This window comes from Phascolarctos cinereus, unplaced genomic scaffold, assembly GCF_003287225.1.
Source record: "Phascolarctos cinereus isolate Bilbo 61053 unplaced genomic scaffold, phaCin_HiC Scaffold_1;HRSCAF=81, whole genome shotgun sequence".
NCBI lineage: Eukaryota > Metazoa > Chordata > Mammalia > Diprotodontia > Phascolarctidae > Phascolarctos > Phascolarctos cinereus.
Window position 1 is genome coordinate 162,479,857 of NW_027555514.1, and position 13,182 is coordinate 162,493,038.

At 40.1% G+C, this 13,182-nt stretch overlaps 1 protein-coding gene across 1 annotated transcript in view; it reads right to left on the minus strand.

Annotated features, from left to right (window-relative positions):
• PROSER2 (proline and serine rich 2) overlaps nucleotides 1-11,421 on the minus strand; it is a 72,307-nt gene extending 60,886 nt beyond the window's left edge. Inside the window, exon 1 of the mRNA XM_020999745.2 lies at nucleotides 11,194-11,421. The gene's annotated coding sequence lies outside the window, so the exon portion shown is untranslated. The remainder of the gene's footprint in view (nucleotides 1-11,193) is intronic.
• Nucleotides 11,422-13,182: the final 1,761 nt, after the last annotated feature.

Genomic DNA, 13,182 nt, shown 5'->3' on the forward strand with positions numbered 1-13,182 from the left:
GCCTCTAAGATCAAACAAAATACCATGCTTGGCATTCAAAGCCCCTTATAAATCCCCCTCTCCAAGTCATCTTATACCTTATTTCTCACCATATATTCTTCAGTCTAGCAACACTGGCCTGCAACACACTCCATCTTTCAACCATTTTCCCTGGCCTGTCTTCCATGCCTGGAATGCTCTCTTTCAACTCTCCCTTTTGGCTTCCCTGGTTTTCTTTAAGTCCCAGCTAACATCCCATCTTTTACAGGAAGCCTTACCCAAACCTACTTAATTCTAGTACCTTCCCTCTTTCACTTATTTCCTATTTATCCTGTAAATAGTTTGTTTGCACATTTAAAAAATTTATTTTTTAAATTTATTTTTAGTTTTCAACATTTGCTTTTATACGATTTTGAGTTCTAAATTTTCTCCACTCCCTCCATTCCCCCTCCCCAAAATGGTATGCAATCTGATATAGACTATAGATGTATGATCATATTAAACCTTTCTACATTACTCGTGTTTTGAAAGAAGAATCAGAACAAAAGGGAAAAACCATGAGAAAGAAAAACAAAACAAAAACAACAAAAGAAAGAGAAAATAGTATGCTTCCATCTTCATGCAGACTCCATAGTTCTTTCTCTGGATATGAATGGCGTTTTTCATCATGAGTCTTTTGGAATTGTCTTAGATAATTGCATTGCTCAGAAGAGCTAAGTCTAACAAAGTCAGTCACTGCACAATGTTGCTGTTACTGTGTACAATCTTCTCCTGGTTCTGCTCACTTCATTGAGCATCAGTCCATACAAGTCTTTCCAGGTTTTTCTGAAGTCTGCCTGCTCACCATTTCTTATGGAACAATAATATTCCATTACATTCATATACCACAACTTGTTCAGCCATTCCCTAACTGATGGGCATCCCCTCAATTTCCAATTCTTGGTCACCACAAAAAAGAGCTGCTGTAAATATTTTTGTACATGTGAGTCCTTCTCCTTTTGTTTGTACTTTTTTTTGGTTATTAGACTGTAAGCTCCTTGAGGGCAGGGACTGTGTTTTGCCTCTTTTTGTGTTCCCAGCGCTTCACACAATGCCTGGCACATTTGCTGTTGTCATTCTGTCATTTGGGTCATGTCTGATTCTTCATGACCTCATTTGGAGTTTTCTTGGCAAAGATACTGGAATGGTTTGCCATTTCCTTTTCCAGCTCATTTTACAGATGAGTAACTGAGGCAAACTGGGTAAGTGACTTACGTGAGGTCACACAGTCTCTGAGGCCAGATTTGAACCCAGGAAGATGAGTCTTCCTGACTTTAGGTCCAGCCCTCTATCCACTGCCCCACCTAAGCTGTCCCAAAGATCTTCCATTTAGGGGTACCAACAGTTAAGATTTAAAGACGGTTTAAAAGCTGCAATTCTATCACTCTTCATCCCTCTTTTTGCCATTCTACAACACTCACTGCAGAAAACAAAGAAGGCCCTACCAGATTGAATTGATTTTTTATTCATCAGTTTCATAAGTTACCATGGCCAAAGCATTCATTGTCTAGAGGGCAACCTACTAGTGATAAGCCTCCCTGTACTAAGCTAGGCTGATCATCACACAGAAGAAACAACAAAGGGGGTGGGGGAAAACACTTATAACACAACTTCATGTTTTCTGTGTGTACATATGTCACGTCAACTTCATGGTTTCTGTGATTATATATGCATATATGTATGTATACATATATAGTATATAAACATACTTTATGTATATGTGTGTATATATGTGTGTGTATATATATATATATATAAATATATATATAAACCCTGCCAAAGTTGACAGATGCTAAATTGAAAAGTATATATAATAAATATGAATGTTTATCTTTGTATCAACAATACTCATTATCAATCAACAGACATAAAGCACCTACTGTGTGCCAGGCACTGTGCTAGTTAATGGCAGTACAAGTACAAAAGTGAGACAGTCCTGGCCCTCAGTAGCTTAGCACACTTCTTCACATATAGCAAATGCTTGATAAACATTTGTTGGATTAAATATCGATGTGCATATGAATGTATCCACATTTAGGCAGGCATATGTACTTTATATATACTAGGTTATATTAAAATTAATCAAAATGGCAAAAGGGTAAGCTAAAAGTTGGCATAGGAGCAATTGAACAAGTTTTATGTAAAATGAGAATGCTAATACTCTTGGGTTTCTATTCCTTGTGTTGGATTTCTTGATATTCAAGAAAAGTAAACTTTCAAAAGAATACCTCCAGAAATATCTCTTAGTATGCCAGGACTCTATTACAGTACTGTGGGGATCAAGCAAGTAAAAATTCTGCTGAGTTGTTTTTTCTTTGTTTTTAACCTTAGTAGAACCAATATAAATTCATAGGACTTTACATTTTCCCCTTGGAATTTCTTCAGTAAAAACTCATGTTCTTTGAAGTGCATGAACTCAGTTGAGAATATTGAACAAACATTTTTTTAAAAGACTGGCAAATGTATTGGCTCTGAACAATACCAAGCTTTCATTTAGGAGGAAAAAGAGGTTTACTGAAAAGAGATCTCTAAACAATGTAGAGAAACGAGTTTGCTTTTAGATTGGTCCTCTATTGTGAAAAGCTCCAGCTGTTAACGTGGGGCCAGTAATTTACTTTGGACCACACCACATAAAAGTAATTGATTTGCTTAATGCAAACAGATCAGTACAAAGGCTTTAACTAAGTAGTCTGGGCTGTTAACAGACCCATAGGGAAGAGCTCTTTTCATAAGAGCATACTGTCAGATAAGAGAATGATCTAGACATATGATTGTTCCTAAAGTTAAACCTCATCCCCCAAACTGGTAGGATAGACTTCAGAAGATTAAGCCTCTTAGAATAATAAAGCATGACCTAACAGAAAGCAGTGTGAAGGGCACCAATAGGAACTGTGCAGATTTCAGAGTTCAATTTCATGAAAACTTTGCAAGGTACCCATCTCAAATTTTTATTGTTTACCATCTTAACTCATTTGACATTTTGTATGAGATAACAAATCCACAGACTACTTAGAACATCAAAGTAGTTTATTTATGGGGAAGTAAATCTGTCAGTGTAAGGTTTTTTTGTCTTAGAAAAAGTATAAAAACTAACTGTATTCTCATACTACAACACTATAAACAGGAGGGAGACAAAAGTAGCCATTCTAATTGGGAATAATGATTATACCATCCTGGGTTTGTTTGATTTTTCTTCACAGTAATTTATATTCTATTCATTTTTCTCTATTACTCATTTTGCCATCTACTAGACTTCATTTGGGAGGAACATAAGAGACTCTTCAAAGAAGCTATTTTCCATCTTGAGTTTTATGGTCCTTTTCTCTAAGACACTAAAAAGCACAAATAGACAAAATCTGGCTTTGATAACTCACTTAGCAATGGTATTTACAGAATTTAATAAAGTTAGGGGCATTGGTATAGAATGTGTATGTCTCAGCCTTTGGCCAACACAGAAACCAAGCAGAACTCAATACGCACCATTGCTTCTCTGGACTTATTTACAAATCACCAAGTATTTATTAGGCACCTACTATGTGCCAGGCATGGTGAAGAGGGCTACGGATACAAAGAAAGGCAAAAGACAATCCCTGCTTTCAAGGAGCTCATAGTCCCAAGGGAGACAACATGCAAACAAACCATGTACAGACAAGATATGGACAGGATAAAATTGGAGATAGTCAACAAAAGGAAGGTATTAATATCAAGGAAGAACCAGAAAGGCATCTTGTAGAAAGTGAGGTTTTTAGCTGGGGCTTGAAGGAAGCCAGGGAAGTTAGGAGGCAGAAATGAGGAAAGAAAGAGTTCCAGGCCTGGGGATCGGCCAATGAAAACACTCAGTATTGGGAGAATGGAGTGGTTTGTTCCAAGAAGAGCAGGGAGGTTTTATCCCATCTACTGTACACTCCGTAAGGACAGAGGCTTGGCTTCATTTTGTGTGTCCCCCCTCTAGTACCCAGTTCATTGAAGATGATCAGTAAGTCCTTGCTGAATTAGATTTGCTTGACTGTTGCTCTTTCAGCTGCTTCAGAAGCTTTACTACCAGGACTAATGGCCTTCAAGGCAACTTAACCTCTCTTTGCCTCAGTTTCCCACCTGTAAAATGAGAAGAGTTGGACCTGAAGGTAGCTTCTAGACCTAAAGCTACGAACCTATGATATGGTTTAAAAAAAACTCAACGAAATCAGAATATAGCATTAAAACAGTCAACACACAAGCATCTATTAAGCACTTATTATATGCTGGGCACTATACCAAGCACATCCCAGTCCTCACCCTTAAGGAGCTCAGACTGCAGGAGTTTAAATGAGCCTGTAAGATTACATTAAATTGTCCATTTGACTAAATTGGCAGTGCCTTTATGGAAGAATTAAATGCACAATTCAGGTTTCGTGACAAAAACAAAAAGCAGACTTTTTTCTACCTGAAGTGGAAGTCAAGCTTTTTTTAAAATTAGATGTCTCTTTCTAATTCTGTTCCATGGGAATGTTACCAAAACTCGAATCGAAGTAAAAACAGTAACAACAATTAAAAAAACAATTATGGTTCAGCACAAACATATTCATATTATAATCACCTTTTTTAAGTGTTTTAATTAGTGAGGTTGGGGGCAGCTAGGTGGCAGTGGATAGAGCACCAGCCCTGGAGTCAGGAGTACCTGAGTTCAAATCCCGCCTCAGACACTTAACAGTTACTAGCTGTGTGACCCTGGGCAAGTCACTTAACCCCAACTGCCTCATCCAAAAAAAAAATTTTAAAAAAAATTAGGTCAACCCGCGTTATTGAAAATTGGGTCCATGATCCAATATTTGTTGAAGAGAAATTGTGTTTGGTAGGTAATGTTATTATGCCTACTTTGGATATCAAAATATTGAGGTACAGAGCATCGAACCTGAAATGGGGGGCAAGAGGTGGGAATGAGGTTCTAGATCTAGCAGCCAGGGATCCTTTCGAATGTCTGACATTCTTAGGGGTTTCCTTCTAATGTTTGTATTTATGCCTTTCTTTTCCTGATACATCACCAAAAGTATTTACAATATTTGCACATCTCTAGACTTTCTTCTTGATTCATTATGGAAGAAACAAGAACTGATTTCCTGATCTCTACCCCACTCTATAGTGTAAACTCTTTAAGCTCTCCAGATCTTGATTGGATAGAAAATCAGTAGCATGTAATAGAAAGAATACATAGGTAAAAGTTCTACCACTTACTATGTATAGGACCTTGGGCAAGTCACACCCTTAAGTGTCTCAGATCCTACTGTAAAATAGAGATAATACTTATGTCTGTATTGTGTACAGCAAATGAGAATGTGTGAGAGCACCATTTAAAGGTAAACTATTACCATAACAAAAATTATCAGACAATGATAGGTGGTATCTTGCACAACTGTTGATAGGACAACAAATCACACCCAGAATGAGGATAAGAGAGATGAGAGGAGAAAAAAATAGACCAACTTAATTCTATGAAATGAAGATTTTTTTTTTACACAAATAAAATCCCTGTATGTAAAGTCAGAAGAGAACATACATATTAGGCAAAAATTATTTGCGTTACATCTCCCTGGTAAAAGTCTGATATCCAAAGGCACTAAGACAAAGAACTTGTCTTAAGATAAAATGGTCAAAAGATAGTAACAGTTTTCAGAAGAAGAAATGAGAACTATCAATAACTAATTGAAAATTCTTCACAAACCACTAATAAAAAAATAAATACAAATTAAAGTAATGAGGCATCACACCCATCACATTTTCAAAGATTGGAAAAGGAAGGAACAAGTGATGTTGGAGAGGTTATAATTCAGTCCAACCACTCCATTAAGCAATTTGGATTATGCAAGAAAAGTTGTTAAATTGTTCATTACTCCCCATAATCCCCCCCATCCCTTCTTCCTAACTTCCCTGTTGCTGTAGAAGGAAACATCAACCTTCTAATCACCCTGACTTGAAATCTAGCTGTCCTCCTTGTCTCTTCATTCTTTCTTACCCTACTTCCCCTCCCCCATATCCAATCAGTGATCAGGTCCTGAGTATTGACCTTTGTAACATCTCTCCTCAGACTCTGCCATCACCTTGGTGTAGGCCGCTCCTGGACTACTGAAGAAGTCTGCTGCTTGGTTCCCCCTGACTCAGATTTCATTTCATTCCAGTCGATTCTCCACTCAGCTGTCAGATTGAGCTTTCTAAAGCACAGGTCTGGTCATCTCACCCACACAATAACTTCACCCACTTCCTGTACCTGTAGGATCAAATATAAAGTCCCTTGTTTAGCTCCATAACCCATTCTACCTTTCCAGTCCTCTTATACCTTACTTGTCTCTGTTGACTCTGACCCACTGACCCTGGCCTCCTTGCTCTTTCCTTACACAAGGCACTAAATCTCCTGACCTCAGGCATTTTTACTGGCCATCTCTCCCTCTTCATCTCTGCCTCCTACTTTCTTTCAAATCTCTCACCTAAAGTCCACCTTCTGCAAGAAGGCTTTTTCATTCCTCCTTACTCTGAGTGCCTTTCCTCTGAGATAATCTCCAATTTGTCATGCCCATATCTTGCTTGTACATAATTATTTGCATGTTGTCTCCCTCATTAGACTGTTAACTCCCCGAAAGCAGGGACTTCCCCCCTCCCCCACCTTTGTTTGCCCAGCATTTAGATCGCTGCCTGGTACAGAGCAGGCACTTAATAAAGGCTGGCTGACTGTCATCCAGTGATCCCATTTCTGGGAGTATATAGCAAGGTGACTACTGACAGCAAGATGAGACACAAATGTGCCAAAATATTTATAGTAGCAAGATCTGGGGTAACAAAAAGGTAGAAACTAAACATGTGCCCAAAGAGGAGGGAAGGGCTGAACACATGGTTGCCTATGGAGAATTCAGAAAATGGGAAGACTTGTATGGTGATATAGAGTGAAAAAGGTATAATAACCAAAGGAAAAATATAGGCGATAACTAAAACTATATAAGAAAACAGTAATAGGCAACAGAAATCAACCATCATGTTGATACTAGACCATAACACATAAAGCACATGTCCTTCCTTGATGTTGATGAATCAAGTGATGAAGCAATCACATTAACAGGTGACTTAGCTTAACTGGGAGAAGTGGTTTTGTGTGTGTGTGTGTGTGTGTGTGAGAGAGTTTGTGTGTTTGAGACATGGGGAGAAACCTAGGAGAGAGGGCAAAAAGATACAGTTGGTGACAAAGAGAAAGTTATCTGACCAACAAGCTTGTAAATGAAAACAACACTGAAAGAAGTAACATCTCTGATCAATACTTTGACTCATCTAGAAGGCTGATGCCTCCCCCGTCTTGGTGGAGAAGTGATCACGATCTGGCTGTTGATGAAGACTGAGAAATACATTTTCAGACAAGTCCGATACTTTTTTTTTTGCTTGACTTTACTTATTTGTTACAAGGAAAGCTTGTGATAGTGACGTGAAAAAAGAAAGAAAGAAAAGAAGAGTATCAACAAAACTTTTAAAAATACATGGGGGAGAAGGAAGTTCAGAATGGGTCATAGATAAGGTAGTCAATGTTGATACTCCCATGTTAAACTTAATATATACAAAAATAAACCCCAACAACCCAAGTTCTCTGTAATTGAGTCATGATTTCATATTCAATCCTTTGTTTCAGGCCTTCTTTGTATATGGAAATACTTGATTATTTTCTAGTTCATAATAATTTTTTAAATGGTGATCTGAAAGGCAATACTATAACACATAAAAAAGTACCCTATAGTAATGATCACTTTTACTCCACATATGAAAAAGTTTTGGTGGTTGCTGATATAAATCTAATGCAAAGGAAGTACTTATATAAGCAGAGAGTTTAAAAAAGCACAACTGGGGAACAATATATAAAATTATTTTGCTAACATAAAAAAAATCCTATTATAAGTCATCTGGATGCACATTAAATGCAATGACCAATCTCTCATCCATTCAATAAGCATTTAAGGGCCAGAGATAGAAGACAAAAGTCAAACAATTCCTGCCCTAAGAGAAGAAATGATGATGAATTTCTCTCTTTTCAATATTGTGGCGGGAGACCATGGGTACTTACTGCTGTCTGTGCCATCAGAGTCAGCAACTGGGTGGGATGGTTTTGATGAACCTTTTCTCTCTTTTACAGGGAAGAGCTCTATGTGGGGTGGGAGGCGATGTGGGGAGTAGAGGAGTGTATTGGAAAATGACTAGGGTGTAAAAAACAAAAAGTATTTTTAAAAAAACCCTTAAAATAAATTCAGTGTAAAAAGAAAATCAATTCTTCACAGAACCTGGAGACATTTTGTAGAGACTGAATGGCAGACTTCGCTCTGTATTATATGCTCTTCAGTATCATCCTTGATTACACCGATTACAAGTCCCAACACTTTCCTGAAACATACTGAATCGCAGTATCTTTAAGATGAAGGCAGTAAGTCGGGGAAAGTGAGAAGAGCATCATTAATAACTCCAGTTACAGTTTTCCTTGAACCTGCATTTCTTAGCTAGAGAATCAGGGTGTATAAGGTACCCAGATTCTGTCTTTCTTCGATCTTGCTCTTCTCGGTGCCTCAGCTACTATTTATGGACAGTGGAAGCTTTTCTATAGGAGCAACCAAAGGAATGCTCCCTAGACTCCAAGAAGAGGGGCTATTCAGATGGGGTAGAGCTGCTGCCTCACTTCCAGGATGCAGCAAGCACCTAAGGCAGCTACCATCACAACTTTCTTTGACGATGAGAAGGAACTGAGGCCGGGGCCGTTATCATCTTGGAAGCCTGGTTCAAGCCCTTGGCAGATATCTCAACATAGCGAGATTCCTCCTTGAAATAAATAATAAAAAGGTACCTGAAGGATGGCTTTCACCTTTAAAGTAATTAAAGGACTTGGTAATGAGGTACTACGGTGGTATTAGTGTGACACCTCCCACGCAGGAGGGGCTAAATATTCAATGTATATGATGCATTTGAACCTTTAGTTCAAGATACCCTCCCCCTTGACCTGTCTCTTTCCCTCTATTGCTCTCCATTTCGACTCATCTTAATCTTTTGATGTTTCCTAGAGATGACCAGCTACCTTTAGAGTAACTAGCAGGTGCCAACTTCAGACTGTATAGGTGTCTGTGAGAACTCGGGAGCCAGTGCCAGGAGCCTCCAGCACCTGAAAAAGGCTCCATGAGTTTGACTCATACGCACTGATTGTCTAGACATCTACATGGAAGAGGGCCAGACACATGTAGCACTCCCTTGACAGTTCGGTTCTTGCATCCAGCCATTCAGATACCCCAATCAACAATAAAGTTAATGTACTTCCCCTACCTCCCTACATACCCCGAAAGTTTTCTCTAAGTTTTTTTTGCCTTTTTGCCTTAACTTTTTTCTGCCCTCTTTAGTCATTTCGGACACAAGAAATGGTGGTGGTGGGGGGAAGCAACAAACATACACACATCAAGGAACCCCTAAACGAAGTCCATTTGTGGAGCTGTTAACAGGTACTCATTTAATACGAAGGGATTAATCTATTGTAGCCTTAGCTTAGGTAATAAACACACAAACTTTCATACTCTCCATTCCAGCAAGGGATGTGAAGACCTTTTCAATCCTTCCCACCCTATCTCAAATAAGAAGGGAAATGGTTTGTATTTGTACATTGACTTCACCAATTAAAAAGAGCCCCTTCCTCTTGGGGAACACAAATAGTTATATTCAAACAGCAAACAGATTCCCAGGACAGAAACTTGCTTATTGCTCTGTGGCACAAAGTACAGTGATTACACTCTTTAAAAAGTGGGAAAAAAAAGACTAAGAAAAGTTTCCCCTTTGAGAACTTTTCCCCATGCATACACTTAGTATTGGTATATCTACTACCCTAAATTTCTTTCAGATAAATAGATTTTTTTTCCCCTTTCTTGGCTATACTAGAGATTAGGGTGGGGGTGCAGTGTAGGGTATAAGGTAAATAAAGAAATGCAGTCACCAAAAACAACTTGAACCCATAACAGAACACAAATCCCATCTGCTGATAAATGTTTTCTGCTCATGTTAGTTTTCTGTTTCTGCATACTACTCTTGGCAGACAATTAAAGCTTTCTGAGGGTGGTTCTTCCAGAGGGGGAGAAAAGCAAGACAAAATTCAGGCTCAAACAATACTGGGAAAAGTTTGAAAAACCAGTGAGCTGAAAAACTTCAGTTTATTTTATTGCCTATTGTTAAGCTGTCCCACAATAGCCACTTTTTTCCCCCCTTTTTAATCCTTCCCACACTGGCTCAATAGCAGATCCGAAACATTTGGGTATGATTCAATTACTAGCTGGGGGGGGGGAGGAGAAGGAAAGCTACTGATTATTTAGTTTTGGAGCTAAGTTTAACAGGTGATAAAGGCTTGTGCCTCAGCTTCCAAGTAAACTGGAATGCCCACACGAAGTTCAGAGAACGACACAGACGGATTCTGAGGATTATGAAGGACAGAGGGCATAATCAGGCATTCACTTGGGAGGTAAGCACGTAAGATGAATTGCTAAGGTGAAGAGGGCAAATAATGGATGAGGAACTACAACGAAAGTATAGGTAGGCAAATTCAGGGACGAGAAGTGATTATTAGTAAGAGACACCTTCTCCTAGTTACAGCCCCCCCGCCCCGTTCGGTCCCGCCTGCGCCCCCAACTAGTTGCCACGCACCCCTGAAATCCCATGGGACAGACAAGTTTCCTTGTTTGGAGTGGAAAATGCCACCTCAGTCCCCTTCACACACGGATTCAATTCAATTCAATTCAGCAAACAGAATTTCCTCTATCTGGGGGAAGGGAAGGGGAGGAGAGGAGTTGTCAGTCATACTCAGAACTTTTGAAAAGAAGGGAGGAAAGGGGGTAGAGAAGAGAAGAAACAGCTGAAAAGGGGGAAGATCGGAAGAAAAGGGAAGTGAAGGGAAAAGTGGAGAGGGGGAGGAGGAGAGAGCAGAATAGACTTTGAGTCCCATTCTTCGTCCATCTATTGATGTAAAATAATTTCCCCAACGCAAACCCTAAATTCAGTTTCTGGTAGAAAAGCCTTGGAAAGAAGCGATCGGGGCTAACAACACACTCCTCCCCCTACCCCCCAACACACACTAATATAGCCACCAACAACTCCAGCCATCCAGTCCAGTCCAGCCCCCCCCATCAGGCGGTCCGGTCTGCCCTCACTCACCTAGCTGTTGCCCGAGGGGCCGTGGGAAGCCCCGCTGTCAGAGGGGCAGCAGGTGCCGGGCGGGGAGCGAGCCAGGGAGCCCTGGGCACACTGCGCGGAGCTGCGCTGCCCTGCGCCTCGCTGATCGAGCTCTGCCTCCTGCCTTCAGCCGACTGTCCCTGAGCCGCAGCTGCGCAGAGCAACCCAGCACTCACCCATGCGCACTGCATGACACTGAGAAGCGGGCGGGCTGGCCGACCGGCTTAGCCACCACCTCCCACCTACCCACCGGCAGCGAGAGATTTAAAGGAACAGTCCCCGAAGCTCAGCACCGAGCCCCCTCCCTCCTCAGTCCCGGTTAGGTGTTGGGGGCTTTCCGGGTCACCTCGGGCCGTTTAGTGCACGGGTTAGTTGCAGGAAAACTGTCCTGGCCCAAGAGTTGCACACATTCGGACTGCAAACGCGGTGACTGAGAATGCAAAGTAAATAGGGCACATTCGACTCTGAAACTCCTACACATGTCCCAGGCAGGGATATTATATTGCCTTTTTTCATCCAACCCTTTGCCTTGAGGATGGGGAGGGTGGATGAGAAATAAATAATGAGGAGGGAAGAGGGGAAACCCAGTGGGCAGAGTGCAGGATATAAAGTCAGGGAAACGGGTGTCTCAGATCTCACCTGTGACACGCACGAGCTGCCGGTGCGACCAGGGCAAGTCAACCTCTGTGATACTAAGCTTATCAGTCTGTGAAAATGCTTATAATACCTGTCATACCTACTTTAGCAGATTTTTTTTTTTGTGAGGCTCGAGAGATCATGTAAGTGAAAGGTTATGGAAATGTTAGGCGTTATTGTGTTTGTACAACACTGGTTGACAAAAGAAAATCACTCGTGGCTTAAGACCTTCCATTCCACTAAAAAATTGTATAGCAATTCATAGACTCAGATTAGCTAGACTGAGGATGACAACTCTTTCATATGGTGGAGAGTAGGAAGAAAGTAGGATGATTAGGGGAATGGAAGGAGCATCATTTTAATGATCAGTTCTTATTAAATCCCTGAACATAAATATAAAGTTATTATGAACCATCTTGTATACCAGAATTGTAGTCTATGAGTGAAATGATAGGGTTTTTCTTATCCACATTTTAGGGATGGTCAACGGGGAAGACGTTGGTTTCCCAGAGTGGTCTAACTGAGCCCTGGTCTAACCTTACTTACTTTTCAACTGTCTCAAGCAAAGGAGTAAATGTTTGATTAGAGGGAAGAAAACTACCATCCTTTGTCTGATATTTAATGACACATAGCTCTCACCTAACTCTGCATCTTTAATTAATGTTTACAAAATACTTTAATCTGCCCAATATGCTAGTAAACTAGGCAAGTTTACAACTTGTCAAAGAGGCACAACAGGTAGGTCACTTGGCCCAAGCCTCAGAGAAAATTATTCTGTCAGAGAGCCAAGATAAGTCAGTCAGTGAACAAGCATTTATTAAACACTTGCTGAGTGCCAGGCTCGGCTAAGAACTAGAGATACAAAGAAAGGCCAAACTAGAGTGGCTGCCCTCAAGAAGTTCACATTTTATTCTATTTATTTATTCATTCATTCATTTGTTTGTTTGTTTATTTTTTGGGGGGTCTAGGCAATGGGGTTAAGTGACTTGCCCAGGAGCTCACATTTTAATGGGAGAGATAATATGCAACAAGAACCAAAAAATACTTACGAACTACAAAGTAAATGGAAGGTAGTCTCAGAGGGAAGTCATGTATGCCCTCCCTTACCCCCAAGGACGTAATAAAGACCTCCTGAAGAAGATGGGATTTGAGATGATGTCAGTGAGTTTCAGGGTCTAGATTTCTCCACTTCCTCCTTTAATTGTGTCCTATATTATGTTGTTACAAGAAATTTGACATTGTAATGGATTAATATTATTAAATATTTATTCAACATATATAGTGTAGCAGGCAGTGTATGCAACCCATATGAAAGAATAACTCCTGAAGGAATTC